Here is a 14,903-nt window from a genome sequence, read left to right as displayed (position 1 = left end):
GTGCCTGCTTCCAGGGAGAGTGGGGGCCAGGCAAAGGAGAGAAAGGTGATTTCTGGCAGCGTGTCTGTTTGTAAAGGGACTACTTTTCCCTCTTTCACGTAAATTTAGCCTGTTTGGAAAGAAATCACTAACAGGCTGATTATAGAAATGCCATTTGATTGTTTCTAAAATATGACAAATCAGGCTAAAGAAATATATAAGTAGTGATGATCAAGAGATTATCAGAGGATAAAAATGACCAAACTTGAAGAGACTATGAACGTCTAAAATGCTGTAGGATATTTGAAAAGAGTTTGTTCTTAAGTATTTTAAAATTTCCCTATATTTTTATACATGAAGAGAAAAGGTTAATATTAGCAGGAATTACTAAGGGAAATTTCAGGACAGTCTTCCTCCAATTTTTGGGAAATTCAGAAATAGGTGAATTACTATTGCTCCTTGAAAGAGCCTCTGTTCTGAAATAGCAATAGTTAGATTTAAGGCAAGGGCAGAGGGGAGGCTGTAAAACATCAGAATTTTTGTGGTCAAGAGAATATGTTATAAATAAACTATTTTATAATATTGTATATCTTCCTTAGAGAAGCAGAAAACCAACCTGATGTTGGATTCTTGCTTGCCATGTGCTTGACTAATGACAGATGTTTCCATCCCTTTAAAATGCTCCCAAGAAGACATCAGTTCAGTTCAGTTCAGTCACTCAGTCATGTCTGACTCTTTGCGACCCCATGAATCGCAGCACGCCAGGCCTCCCTGTCCATCACCAACTCCCAGAGTTCACTCAAACTCATGTCCATCGAGTCCGTGATGTGATCCAGCCGTCTCATCCTCTGTCGTCCCCTTCTCCTGCCCTCAATCCCTCCCAGCATCAGAGTCTTTTCCAATGAGTCAACTCTTAGCATGAGGAGGCCAAAATATTTGAGTTTCAGCTTCAGCATCAGTCCTTCCAATGAACATCCAGGACTGATCTCCTTCAGAATGGACTGGTTGGATCTCCTTGCAGTCCAAGGGACTCTCAAGAGTCTTCTCCAACACCACACTTCAAAAGCATCAATTCTTTGGAGCTCAGCTTTCTTCATAGTCCAACTCTCACATCCATACATGACCAATGGAAAAACCATAGCCTTGACTAGACGGACCTTTGTTGGCAAAGTAATGTTTCTGCTTTTCAATATGTTATCTAGGTTGGTCATAACTTTCCTTCCAAGGAGTAAGCGTCTTTTAATTTCATGGCCGCAATCACCATCTGCAGTGATTTTGGAGCCCCCAAAAATAAAGTCCGACACCGTTTCCACTGTTTCCCTATCTATTTGCCATGAAGTGATGGGACCAGATGCCATGATCTTCGTTTTCTGAACGTTGAGCTTTAAGCCAACTTTTTCACTCTCCACTTTCACTTTCATCGAGAGGCCCTTTAGTTCCTCTTCACTTTCTGCCATAAGGGTAGTGTCATCTGTAGTATCTGAGGTTACTGATATTTCTCTCGACAATCTTGATTCCAGCTTGTGCTTCTTCCAGCCCAGTGTTTCTCATGATGTACTCTGAATATAAGTTAAATAAGCAGGGTGACAATATACAGCCTTGATGTGCTCCTTTTCCTATTTGGAACCAGTATGTACATACAGATGGCCAAAAAACACATGAAAAGATGCTCAACATCACTAATTATTAGAGAAATGCAAATCGGAACTACAATGAGCTATCACCTCACACTAGTTAGAATAGCCATCATCAGAAAACCTACAAACAATCAGTGCTGGAGAGGATGTGGAGAAAAGGGAGCCCTCCTACACTCCTGGTGGGAATGTAAATTGGTACAGCCACTACGGCGAAGAGTATAGGGTTCCTTAAAAAACTAAAAGCAGAGTTACCATATGACCCAACAATCTCAATACCGGGCACATATCCAGTGAAAACCATAATTCAAAAAGGTACACACACACCAATGTTCAGTGCAGCACTATTTACAATAGCCAGAACATGGAAGCAACTTAAATGTCCACCAACAGGTGAATGGATAAAGAAGATGGAAACATATATAAATGGAACATTACTCAGCCATAAACAAGAAGGCAGTAATGGCATTTATAACAACATGGATGGATCTGGAGATTGGAGACCGGGACCTGGAGATCATACTGAGTGAAGTAAGTCCAACAGAGAAAGACAAATATTATATATTCATATGTTGCTTATATATGGAATGTAAAACAAAGTGGTACAAATGAACTTATTTACAAAATGGAAACAGAGTTACAGATGTAGAAAACAAACTTATGGCTACTGGTCAGAGGAGTGGGGAGGATAAATCGGGAGACTGGAATTGACATGTACACACGACTGCTTAAAATAGGTGGGGCTTTCCTGGTGGCTCAGATGGTAAAGAAACTGCCTGCATTGCAAGAGACCCAGGTTCAATCCCTGGGTCAGGAAGATCCCCTGGAGGAGAAATGGCAACCTATTCCAATATTCTTGCCTGAAGAATTCCATGGACAGAGGAGCCTAGTGGCTCCAGGCCATGGGATCACAAAGAGTCGTACACAACTGAGTGACTGACACACACACAGAAAGCAGATAAATAATAAGGACCTGCTGTAGAGCACAGGAAACTCTACTCAATACCCTGTAATGACCTCTGGGAAAAGAATCTGAGAAAGGGTGGATATATGCATATGCATAACTGATTCACTTTGCTGTGCCCCCGAGACTAACACAACATTGTAAATCAACCGTACTCCAATAAACATTTTTTTAAAAGTCCCAACTGGAGTTATCAATGCCGTGGAGGAAGGGTTTCCAGAGGCGGCTTCACCAGAGGTAGTACTGCACAGGCTTTCAATCTGGTCTGAAAGGTCAAATGGTAAAGAACAGGAGAGAAGCCTGCCAGCCAGGCAGTCCGGACCCAATATCCTGCATTCAACGAGAGAACTAAAGCCAAATGTCCAACGCTGTGTGGGCAAATGGCCATAGACGCGGCGGACAACTGAGTAGCTCCCGAAGCTCCACCTCTCTGCTCCTTACTGGGGGTCCTTTGCTGTGCCCTGTGGTCAGTGTTGGTGACAAGGGAGGTACCTGGGGACACTTTGGCCACCACTAATGTCCAAGTCACTGCATATGTAATTGAATAAGTATATGATTGAAGTAGGAACAATGTTCCTCCTTCCAGACAAGCCCCACAGACATCTCTTTCTGCAGGGTTTACACCTGGAAGACCCCCACTCCACAGGCACTGGGCATCCTGACTTTGCTTTTCAGTCACTAAGTTGTGTCCGACTCTTGGTCACCCCAGGGACTGCAGCATACCAGGCTTCCCTGTCCTTCACTATCTCCTGAGTTTGCTCAAACTCATGTCCATTGAATTGGTGATGCCATCCAACCATCTCATCCTCTGTGACCCCCTTCTTCTTCTGCCTTCAATCTTTCCCACCATCAGGGTCTTTTCCAAAGAGTCAGCTCTTCACATCAGGTGGCCAAATGTTGGCGCTTCAGCTTCAGTATCAGTCCTTCCAATGAATATTCAGGGTTGATTTCCCTTAGGTTTGATCTCCTTGCTGTCCAAGGGACTACCAAGAGTCTTCTTCAGCACGACAGTTCAAAAGCATCAGTTCTTCAGCTGGCTCCCCACGAAACAGCAGGAAGAACAGGAGGCAAAGCTGAGAAAGAAGTGCAGGTCATTCCCGCCAGTCACCCTCTCTCACCCCAAATGCAGTATTTCCTCCTGCCATGCCCTTCTTCAAGGGAGTCCCCTTTCCTTCCCTTCTCCTAAATCATCATTTTTCTGCCTTCAGATAAGAGCAATCTCCAGGGTCAAGGCCATAAAGAATTCATAGAAAAGCACCAGTGACAATGAGCAGGTGAATCTGGCCTTACTCCCAAACTTGCTGTTAGAAACCAGATACCTGGGCAAATGCATCTCCAGAGGCAGTATTTCAGCCATGGCAGCTGGTGTGTGTGTGTGTGTGTGTGTGTGTGTGTGTATGTGTGTGTGTGTGTGTTTGTGTTGGGGGGGAGGGTTGGGGTGGGCAGAAGAAGAGTTCGTAGTTGCAGGAGAGTTCTCATGGAGCTGTTGTGTAAGGCTTGCATTTTGTTATTGTTGTAACTCTGCATTACTTATCTAAGTATTTAATTCATTTTTGTGTGTTGTGTGGGTTCGTTCCATGGTGCCTCCTAGATATATATCCCTTTTGCCCCCTCTTGATGTAACTGAAGCAGGGGCTGTAGGATGCCGCTGGATCATTGCTTTCGCATGGAAGGCTCTGCCATTTCAGTGAAATAGCCATACAAGTCAGTCATTCATTTGAGATTCCTTTGTGGTGTAAACTAAGGATGCAGAGCCCAGGAAAGCAGTGGTTCTCTCTACAAACTGCTGAGTCCCTAGCATAACCTTATGTATAAAGAAGAGCTCAGCTAGCTAAGTATGTATCTTTTTTGATGATGAAAATGGTTTTTGAAGTAACCATGTAAAATATTTCAGGTGAAAGAGATTAGTATTTTTTTTTGAATGTTTGCATGACCTAACTTGTTTGTAAGAGAAATAGCTCAGAGTTCCTTATCTGTTGGGAAGTCAATCTGTTATGGTACTCAAAACATATGTTTCTATTTATTTCATTACATTTGCTTACTTGGAACACTGAGTGAAATCTGTAGGATTTAGAAGTGATTATAGAGCTGTATGGTAACAAACTTTATGATTTTAGCTTTTTTTCCTCTCATGTAAAGAAAGCAAGTTTTTCAAAGTATCAGAGGGTTCCTAAATAGAGTTTATCCTTTGCTCACCCATTCATTCTTTGGTAAAGAGAATTGAGTCCATGGAATCGTTGTGTTAGAGTCTTCCAGAGGATAGGGGAAGACTGATAAATCCCAGCTTATCCCACCCAAGTGTGAATATTTAATATAGTGGTGTTTGAGTTAAGAATTCAAACAAACAAAAAAGAATGGGACAACAAAAATGTGTGCAAAATGCTAGTAATTTTTTGTCTACAATTTAAAGGGGAGGTATATTTTATGTATTAAGTATTAATACAGTTTATTTCAGTTTTTATGTCACTACTTTTTCATTATTTTTTATGATTTTCTGAGACTTGCGATGTTCTAAGGGACAGAAAATATTTTTATGTGTTAAAATGTTTTGGTTAATTCTCTTCTTTTGAACACTTTCATTCAGGTGAATATTCAAATGTTAAATAAAGAAAGGGATAGAGAAGCTATAGATGAGAGAATTAAAGGGCTAGGGAAAGAGAGAAAGATGCCATTCCAGAATTCAACAGTCTAAACTTCAGTCAAATAAATTAATATTAAAGTGAATGAAGTGAAAACTAGATTGCTTACACTACACTCATCTGGTCAAATTCTTCCCAGAATTCCTGTTCCCGTGAATATTTAGCTTTTTTCCTGAACCCAGGGAACAATCTGATTTTTACCTTGAGGAAACATACCATATATGTCCTGAAAAACACAAATGCAAATTCAGTGATCCCCTACCCCCCGCCAATATTGAACCCACCTATATTGAATCTCTCTGTATAGCAATCAAATTGGAAATCCAGGTCTATTACATGCACATGTAATATTTCTGGAGTATATCAAATTCCATCCTATATCAAATTTTTTCCTTGGGTTCCTAGAAATTTAATATAAGCAAGTTTCACTCTATTTGAAAAGGACATGATGCAATATAATGTGTTTTTCAATGAATAGAATTCTTGGTAATTTAATTTATGTTCAGAACTTCTTAAAGGCAGCTGACTTCCTAGAGGCCTTACACCAGAGTTTTGTTCTGAGAACCTCACTTAGGTAACATTCCTTTTGGTGTGTAAAACTGAGAAGGAAAATCAGAAGGAAATTTGGTGACTCACGCACAGTGATTTAAACAATAACCAAGGCACAGCCCAGTCAGGTAGAGGAGGGTAATGTACTTGAGAGACCAGGAAAGGTATTGTTTCAGGCTTATAATGTATGACCATCTCCTGGTCTGGGAACTTCTCATCCATGGGAGCTTTATATCCTTACATGGGTCCCCATAGAGCAAGTGAGTAAGCATCTTGCCTCACTTGTGGTTCAGATGGTAAAGAATCTGCCTGCAATGCAGGAGACCCAGGCTCGATACCTGGGTTGGGAAGATCCTGTGGAGAAAGAAATGGCAACCCACTCCAGTATTCTTGCCTGGAGAATCCCACGGACAGAGGAGTCTGGCAGGCTACGGTCCATGGGGTTGAAAAGAGTTGGACATAACTGAGCAACTAACACACAGCAAGCATCTAGGAAGATTTGGCTCAGTTAATAAGTTGTCTGGTGACAGGGCCATGGTCCTAGGCTCAGTGGAAAGCTTAAAAGTTATCACCTCCTTCTGCTTTCATGGGGCTAATTTCTTTATCCATCTCTACCTGAAGTTTAAAGTTTCCTTCAATAATTCAAAATTGTTAGTTTCTAATGCTTTGCATTGTCTTCCAATGTTTCTTTTAAATTTTTTATATAACAAATTCTGATTCTAGTTAGTTCTCAATTTTGTACACACATCTATATATCATGTCACTGATTATGGTTATTGTTAAATAAAATATACTGTTAAATCCTATGTTCAGCATCCCCTGTGTACTAAACCAGGCCTGTTAAAAACAGTATGCATTCATTATAGAAATTCCATTTAAAATCTTCGAAAGCCTACATTAAGAATACTTTCTCGTATTGCTCTGTCAATCTCTTCTTGCACCTGTTAGCATGTTTAGAAAATGGCTTTTTATAATTCACTCATCTTATTGCAAATGGAAAAGGATTCATAAAAAGTAATTCTGATTATTCAAATTGTTTTGTAAAACATAAAATTAAGAACATATCCTATAATAAGCACTAATAAACTTAGCAACTAACTATAAATAAAATATAGGTTATTAAAGTATTCTAATATGATGGGGAAGAGTTATAGGCTCATAGAATTATCCTTGCGGAATGTAAACAGTTGCCTAGATAGTTTTAACTATTTTCAGTGCTTGAAATCTTGAAGTTTCCTTAGAGATATCAGTTGGATTGTTGTGGCTTCCGCCATTACAGTTCTTATTTCTTAACTCCCCAACGCGTAATAAACCCACGAACTCCATTAACCGTAATTGATGTGCATGTAAGGATATAAGGGCCTTTCCTCGGGCCTCTCGCTGCCTCAAACAAGAAACCAAAATGAATATGACGCCAAGTCCCATACAAGTAATCAGCTACGCCATTTTTCATTTGAAAAGAAGTCCTCTACAATAATGGAAATGCAGAGAGAGGTTATTACAATAATAAATGAGTTGGCAGGGTGATTTACGCTTGAAACAAATGTACCTTCTGATGGAATCCTCTTTAATTCCCTATAAATCCTGGGTTTAGTGGACAAGTTCTGACTCTGGAACTCCATCAGTTCAATGCCCGCAGTACTTTGAATGCACTCTGTTCTGTTCTTGTGGACCAAACAGCTGTTTTCAATCGTCTTCCCAGCAGGTATCTGTGGGGATTAGTAATGTTTCCCATGGTTGTGCAGCACAAGAAATGGGTGTGTAACTGCATTAACTCTGCTTCATCTCTTGGGATACACTTATATCACTGATATTAGAGCCATTTAATAATAATTCTCCATAAACTGGTTTACTTCTTTAACAGCCACACCACCTTGTATTAGTGCAGTGGTGTAAACTCTTCAAAATGCTTTCAAAAACTTCCTCCTTAGATTTATCTTTGAGTGTGTCTAAGTGTGTTTATCCCAAGCTGGTGTTTGGAGTGAGAAGATCCTTTCTGAGTCTACCTCAAAATAGAACCAGGTGTGAATATCTCAAGGCTCTGGATTAAATTCTGAAGAGAACATAGAACCTAGTAATGGCCCTTGCAGGATCATGGACCCTAAAGCTGTTGTAGACCTTACATGTGGGATCATGTCACTGATGGTCATTGAAAAGAGCTTACAGAAACACCCTACCCTGCAGGGAATACTGTGATTCTTGCCTATATGTCTTTGTCATGTTTTGCCTCCTCTTAGAGTATGTTGCTTCAAAACCCAAACACATTCTTCCAAGTGTAGCTCAAAAAGTCTACCCAGATCCTTCTCCAAGAGGAATTTCACTCAATGTCCTTAAACATTCTGTAGTGTTTCATATCCTTCAAAGAGCCCTTCTGTTTATTTTAGTCATCACAACACCTCCCCAGAGTTTCAAAATACTCAACACTATAAATTCCATGACACTAACCTTTCAAGAACATCCCCACTACTTTTTTTTCCCTCAGACATTCCCAAAGGAGGCGGGACTATGACAAGCTTTTACTCTCATGTCTCACAAAACATCTACCACAGTGTCTTGCACATAGTAGATGCTTAATAAGCCTGTCTTGAGTTAAATGACACTTAATTTAATGACATGAACAATGGAAGAAATGACTTTACGGAATCTAAAACAGTGGTCGTGGTTAGGACAATTGTCACATTATAAAGTATTGTCGGCTAATTTGTTGACTGCATTCATTCATTTGATGGATATTTACTGAGCATCACACTGGGCCAAATGTTGTTCTAGTCACTGGAGACACAGTGGTGAAAAGACAAGATTCCTGCTCTCATTTTAGTGGGAAAAGAGAATAAACAAGGAGACAAATAAACATGGTAATATCAGAGAATAATGCAGTCTACGAAGAGAATGAAACAGGGAAACTCTGATAGAATATGTCTAGGTATGGAGCAGAGGGGAACCTTTTTGAGAAGATGACATTTAGGCTGAGAGCTGACTCATGAGATGAAGTCGTAACATGGCAACAGGCAGGACAAGTTTCCTGGAAGGCATAAGGAAGACCCATGGGACTGGAGTAAAGTGATCTAGGGAGAAAAGTGAGGAAGGTAAAATGGTAGGAATGTTTACAGTGTGTGCTGTAGCCTGAAGCTGACTGGCGCAGGGCGTGGGAGGGATGTGCTCACTTAGTCGTGGCCAACTCTCTGCGACCCCACGGACTGGAGCCCGCCAGGTTCCTCTGTCCATGGGATTCTCCAGGCCAGAATACTGGAGGGGGTTGCCACTCCCTTCTCCTGGGGGACAGAGAGGCAGGTGGTCATGATGGTGTCACTTTCGGATGTGGGAAACGGGTAGTGAGGGTGAGACCCTCCTTTCCTTCCCTTCCTCCCCTCCCTCCCTTTCTTCTTTCCAGAGTGGGAAATCCCAGGCACTGTGGTGCTCTGTTGGAGACCCCTCATTAGACTGGAGCAGAGCAATGGTGCAGGGGAAAGAAGGTTCCATTCCAGAAGGTAAGCCACGAGATGGTGGGAACACAAGGGCCTGACTTCTGGAATGGAGACGTGGAGAAGGGGCAGAGGTGTGGCAGAAGGGGTGGGAGCCGGTGTGCACTCTGCAGTGGGCTCTCCTGTCTCCTGATGCGATGCGAGGGAGCTCCGGTTGGCTTGCTTTTATTTTCTCAAAGGAGTAGGGTACACGGCAGTCAGCTGAGAGTGGGAATGGGGAGGAGGTGTGGGCAGTTTTAGAAGAGAGAAAGTGTGAAGCTATCTCTTTGGAGAGTGGGGGGCGAACCTCCAAGGGAGATACGCTGAGTGTCTGGAATGGTGCGCGTGTGCATCGGCCACTGCGTGCGGTTCGTTTTGAGGGTTAACAGGTTTAAATGGAGGGTAAAGAGAGCCTTGTAAATGGAGCAGGAGTGAAGGGAAGTCTGGGTCGTGCTCCAAATGAGGCAGGACTAGAGGAACTGGGCTTCAAGAATGCTTGACTCGAAGAAGAAATATTTAGAAAAAAAGGTATAGGGGTTAAGAGCGGAGGCTGTGGAGTCTAGCAGACTTGGGTTTGAATCTTGACTCTTTCATTATTAGCTGTGTGACCTTGGAAAGGGTATCTGCCCTCTCTGAGCCTCAGTCCTTTCATGTGTGGACAACATAAATAAACCTCCTGCATCAGGGTGTTGTATCAAGGATCCAAATGGCATCCACTCTTCATTGCGTTTGTGGGTGGGGCGGACTTTTACTCTTTAACTAACCAAAGAACTATCAGGTGGCAGAGACGTCAGACTTGTTCTAGATAGCACTAGAACACAGATCTGGAACATGAGAAATTATAAAGGATACAGAAAAAACAACTGTTTTCATAGCTGGACCTTTTCTAACATGGAATGGGTCTTCCCGTGAGGGAGTGGGCTCCCCACCATTGGAGGTGTTCATGCCTTGGCGGCGTGACCGCCTTAGAAGAAGTTTGTAGGGACTATTCCTGCCTTGGTAAGAAGATTAGATTAAGATGTTACACTTTTACAGCAACTGGATTGATATGCATGAGCATATTCTGTGGGTATACATGTAGAATGCCTCACTGTAAACAATTTGTACCACAAGTTTGGTATATGTGTGTGCAGCCACTTGGGTTCTTGTAAAGCGTGAGAAAAGCAACCCTATTTTTGCACACATTGTTTTGTTGGATGTGTTGGATCACATTAAGAATTTTGTTAGTTAGATATTGTTACTCTCTTTTATAGACAGGGAATGAAAGTGAAAAGAGATGAGGTTATTTGCCCACGAACTTATAGGAAAACAGTGTAAGTTTTAATACTCAGTCCTATAGCTTGCCCAATAATCCTCCCACCAATTCCTCCAAATCAAAGGTCTTAGTGTTTATAGTCCGTTAAGTATTATTCAGTCTTCTCTTTATTAAACATGAAAAAGGGATAACTTATCTTTAACATTGTTTTGAATTTATCATTCATTTTTGTAATGCCCAAGTATTTAAACTAATTTATCTCATCAGCTCATCTATGTTAATGAGCAATCTTAGACTCAGTTTGTAGACTATGATTGTAATTTACTAGTCTTGTAGTGTTTCTATAAAACAGCTGGTGCCCAGTCACTCAGTCATATCCAACTCTCTGCTACCCCATGGACTGTAGTCCACCAGGCTCCTCTGTCCATGGGATTCTCCAGGCAAGAACACTGGACCGGGTTGCCATTTTCTCCTCCGGGGGATCTTCCCAGCCCAAGGATTGAACCTGTATCTCCTGCCCTGCAAACAGATTCTTTACCACTGAGCCATGTGGGAAGCCCACCCCCTTCCCCACCATAAAACAGCACCAAGGTGCAAAATGTTATTACATCTAAATTTTATGATGAACAGGGGAAATGGCTGGAGACATTCATGGGAGATACTACATGCAAACTTTAAAAAAGCATTTCATATTGTTAATAGAAAAGGTTCAGCTAATAGAGTCACATAAATCCGAATGGATTAGAGTTTTTGTTGAGAGAAAGACTAGTTCTTATAAGACTTTCTCCATAATTGAAGGCTTTACCAATTATGCTCGAATATTGTGTGAGAGGAAAAGATTTTTCCATCACTATTTCTGGTTACATGGAGAAAATATTTCACTCTGGTGAGAATCAGAGTAGCATTCAGGTTTTTATTTTTTTAAAATATTCAATGCAGGCTGGCTAATGCTTCCTTTTAAATTGGAGAGGAAATATTACAAAGCTCACTTTCTTAGAGATGGAAAATAATACCATTCTTCAGGGGAAAAATGAATACATTGTTAAGCAGATCAACTTCTGAGTTTTCTGGAAAATTATATAATCTAAAGAAAATAGCTGAAGCCTCAGCAGCATTTGCTAGAAACTGGAAAGCAGTCAAAGGTGGTTGAATGGGGCAAATTAGAGGAAACGGAGGAGAAAGCCATGTAGTGGATATAATTCAGTTTTGGCGGATTAGATGTGACGGTAACCAGATCTTTTTATTCAGTAATCAGCCTGATACTAAATATCTGCAGAGTATAATGACTTACAGAAGAACTCTTTTTTTTTTCTTTTCTTTTCTTTTTTTTCCTCTCCCAGTAGTAACGGGAGGTAGAAATAAGGAAATGTTCTTTGCTGTTGGGAACAAGAGTGAAATTTAACCCAGTAATGTAAAAAAAAAACCCCGGCATATTTGATTATTGGCATATTTCCAAAAAAGAAGGACTCATAGCATTGAAACAGCTAAAGGTTGACTCACACATACACAGTCATTCACTCTAGCATCCATAAACGATTTCAGCAGGGATTTAAAACAAGTGCTGTATTCGTTTCCTAGGGCCGCTGTAACAAAGTGTTACATGCTGGGTGGTTTAGGACAACAGGAATGCATTGTCTCACAGTTCTGGGGGGTCTGAAGTCTGAAGCCAAGGTGTTGGCAGGGCCCTGCTTCCTCTGAGGGTCCCAGGGAAGGCTCTGTTCCCTGCCTCTCTTCTAGCTTCTGGAAGCCTCGCGTGTCCTTTGTTGTATAGAGGCAGGTCTCCAGGCCCGTGGCTGTCTTCTCCTCGAGTGTCTTCACTTCGTTTTTCTCTCTGTGTGTACCTGCCTCAGCACACATTTCCCCCTTTTATACTAGCACTGGTCATATTGACTGAGGGCCCACCCTCATGATTTCATCTGAACTTCGTCATATCCGTAAAGACCGTATTTCCAGATCACATCACATGCTGAGGTGCTGAGGTGCCATCAACTGAATTTTTGTAGCTCTTTTTAAAAATTCGTATGTCGAAACCTAATCCCCAATGTGATGGTATTTGGAGGTGGGGGTCTTGGGAGGTGATAAGGTCCTGAAGGTGGAACCCTCAAAAATGGGATTAGTGCCCTTGTGGAGGGGTTTCCCAGGTGGCTCAGTCATAAAGAATCTTCCTGCCAAGGCAGAAAATGCAAGAGATGGGGCTTTGACCCCAGGATCAGGAAGATCCCCTGGAAGAGGAAATGGCAACCTGTTCCAGTATTCTTGCCTGAAAAATCCCAAGGACAGAGGAGCCTGGCAGGCTACAGTCCATGGGTTAGCAAAGAGTCGAACACAGCTGAGCATGCACACTCTTATGGAAGAGAATTCAGAGTCTTCCAGTTTCCAGAGGACCCAGAGAGAATACATCTATGAACCAAGCAGAAGGCTCTCTTCTGCCAGCACCTTGACCTTGGACTTCTCAGCCTCTGAAAGCGTAAGAAAGAAATTTCTGTTGTTTATAGAAGTCACCTGGTCTATGGTATTTTGTTAAAGAAGCCAAACAGACTAAGACACGGGGGTTAGTCAGCATAGTTTTGGATCACACTATTCAACCCACAAGTGCCTTAATATCTTTTTCCTTTCTTGAGAAGAATTGACCAGGTGTGGAGAAGCCACGATCCATTCCAGTTCTCAGGACAGCGTCTGAAATGATACCATATGACAGTGCTTTTTAGTGTTATTATTGGGGTTTGGCACAAAGTACATGCCCATTATATACTTTTGACCAACTGTGTGGACAAGTAAGTGGTCATTTTTCGAAGAGTCTTGCCACCTTTATCCCATCTGGGCATGGTTCAGGTGTGAAAGCCAGATTTGTGAGCTGAAGCCAGAAACAGCCTCCTTCAGGGTCATGTCACCTCTGAACTGTGTACCAAAGGGCACAGCAAAGCAGGGAAGGCTTGAGGTGGGAGAATGTGGACAAGATTGTCTTATTAGTGAAAATACGTCTTATTAGTGAGTTTATACAGGATTCAGAATCTTTGATCCCAGTGCCCTGGGGGAGTTGGGAGGAGCATTAATGATCCACCTACTGGTTTATGCTTCTCTGCCCAAGTTCCCAAGTTTTCCCACTTTTAGTATTTTCTGGTCTCTGAGATGAACATCACATGTGCCTGACCCACTGTCTACCTAGGTGAGCCTGCCTATCTCCCCTGCCCATCCATTTCTCTGTCCATCCTAATTCCGCCTGCCACCAAGCTCTCTCCTCATTCATTTCCACAGTAGGAATTCCTCCTCTTATGATTTTGCAGTTCTGGTAAAGAATCTTTCAAGACATCCATGTGTTCCACCTCCTGATAAACTTGTTTTATTATTGCATAACCCCTGAACATTTTGGGCATTATTTATGATATCTCCCCAACCAGATTTTGAGCTTCTGGTGGCCAGGGACAGTGTCTTTCTCTAGTTCCATAAAGACTGAGTCACAGTGGGTACTCGGTGTAACTGACCAATGAAATTGCAAAAGGCTGCTTACTTCCAAACAGGAATTTTCTTTGTGATTAGCTTCACAAATACATGTGTTCATTTAAATGGAAATGTGGTCTTCAAATAAAAAGTCACCTGAGAATCTCATCTCATATTACTTCTGTTAATCATATCAAATGAATTCTTAGAACATTCTGTCAACCCAGGAAGAGGGCATGTCTACCTCCCTGATTTTTATAAAGGACAATCTTGTGGGTTGTGATTCCTTGCCAAGATCCTATGATACTTACATAAGTACAAAAAAACCCATAGCATACTGGATGTGGTTGGATGTCTTGTGGGAACCAGTGAAAGGGGTGGTTTCATATCAAGATTGCTTTAGGGCTAAAACAGAACAGTGCAAGCGGACAAGTGACCCGCCAACATCTGGATGAGACACCCCATAAAGCTGTTGAGATGGTTAAAGATAGTAATGTATATAAAGCTCTAGGGCTACATCAATAGTAGTGATCGTCATCGTGGAGGAAGTGCCATTTACTGACTGTGTATATACCTATATGCATACATCTACACAGTGGAATTAGACACCATTGAAATAGATTTTTAAATTTCCTTAAGTGTGCCTATCTGGAGACTCACAGAACAGGTAATGTTGGCTTGATGGTCCTCAGGAAATTGAAAAAATAGAATCTTTTGGTAGCATATAAGTTGACTCGGTACATAGAGGGCTGAACCTAAATGCCAAAATGAAGAATAAATTCTAATTCTTTGATTATAAAAGCCTCCTTCCTGAGCACAGCACCTTGCCATCTGTCTTTTTAATCTCTGCAGGGAAAACCTTAGCCTGATTCCAAACTCTCTCTCTCTCCATAATGGGAAATCTCTCTGTGTTTGATGAACCTAAGTGAAAAATGCAGTCTCATATCCATGTATTTATTAAATCTCTGGTTTCATAAAGGCCTC

The sequence above is a fragment of the Ovis canadensis genome, chromosome 23 (genome assembly GCF_042477335.2).
Source record: "Ovis canadensis isolate MfBH-ARS-UI-01 breed Bighorn chromosome 23, ARS-UI_OviCan_v2, whole genome shotgun sequence".
Taxonomy (NCBI): domain Eukaryota; kingdom Metazoa; phylum Chordata; class Mammalia; order Artiodactyla; family Bovidae; genus Ovis; species Ovis canadensis.
This window is presented reverse-complemented; position numbering follows the sequence as displayed.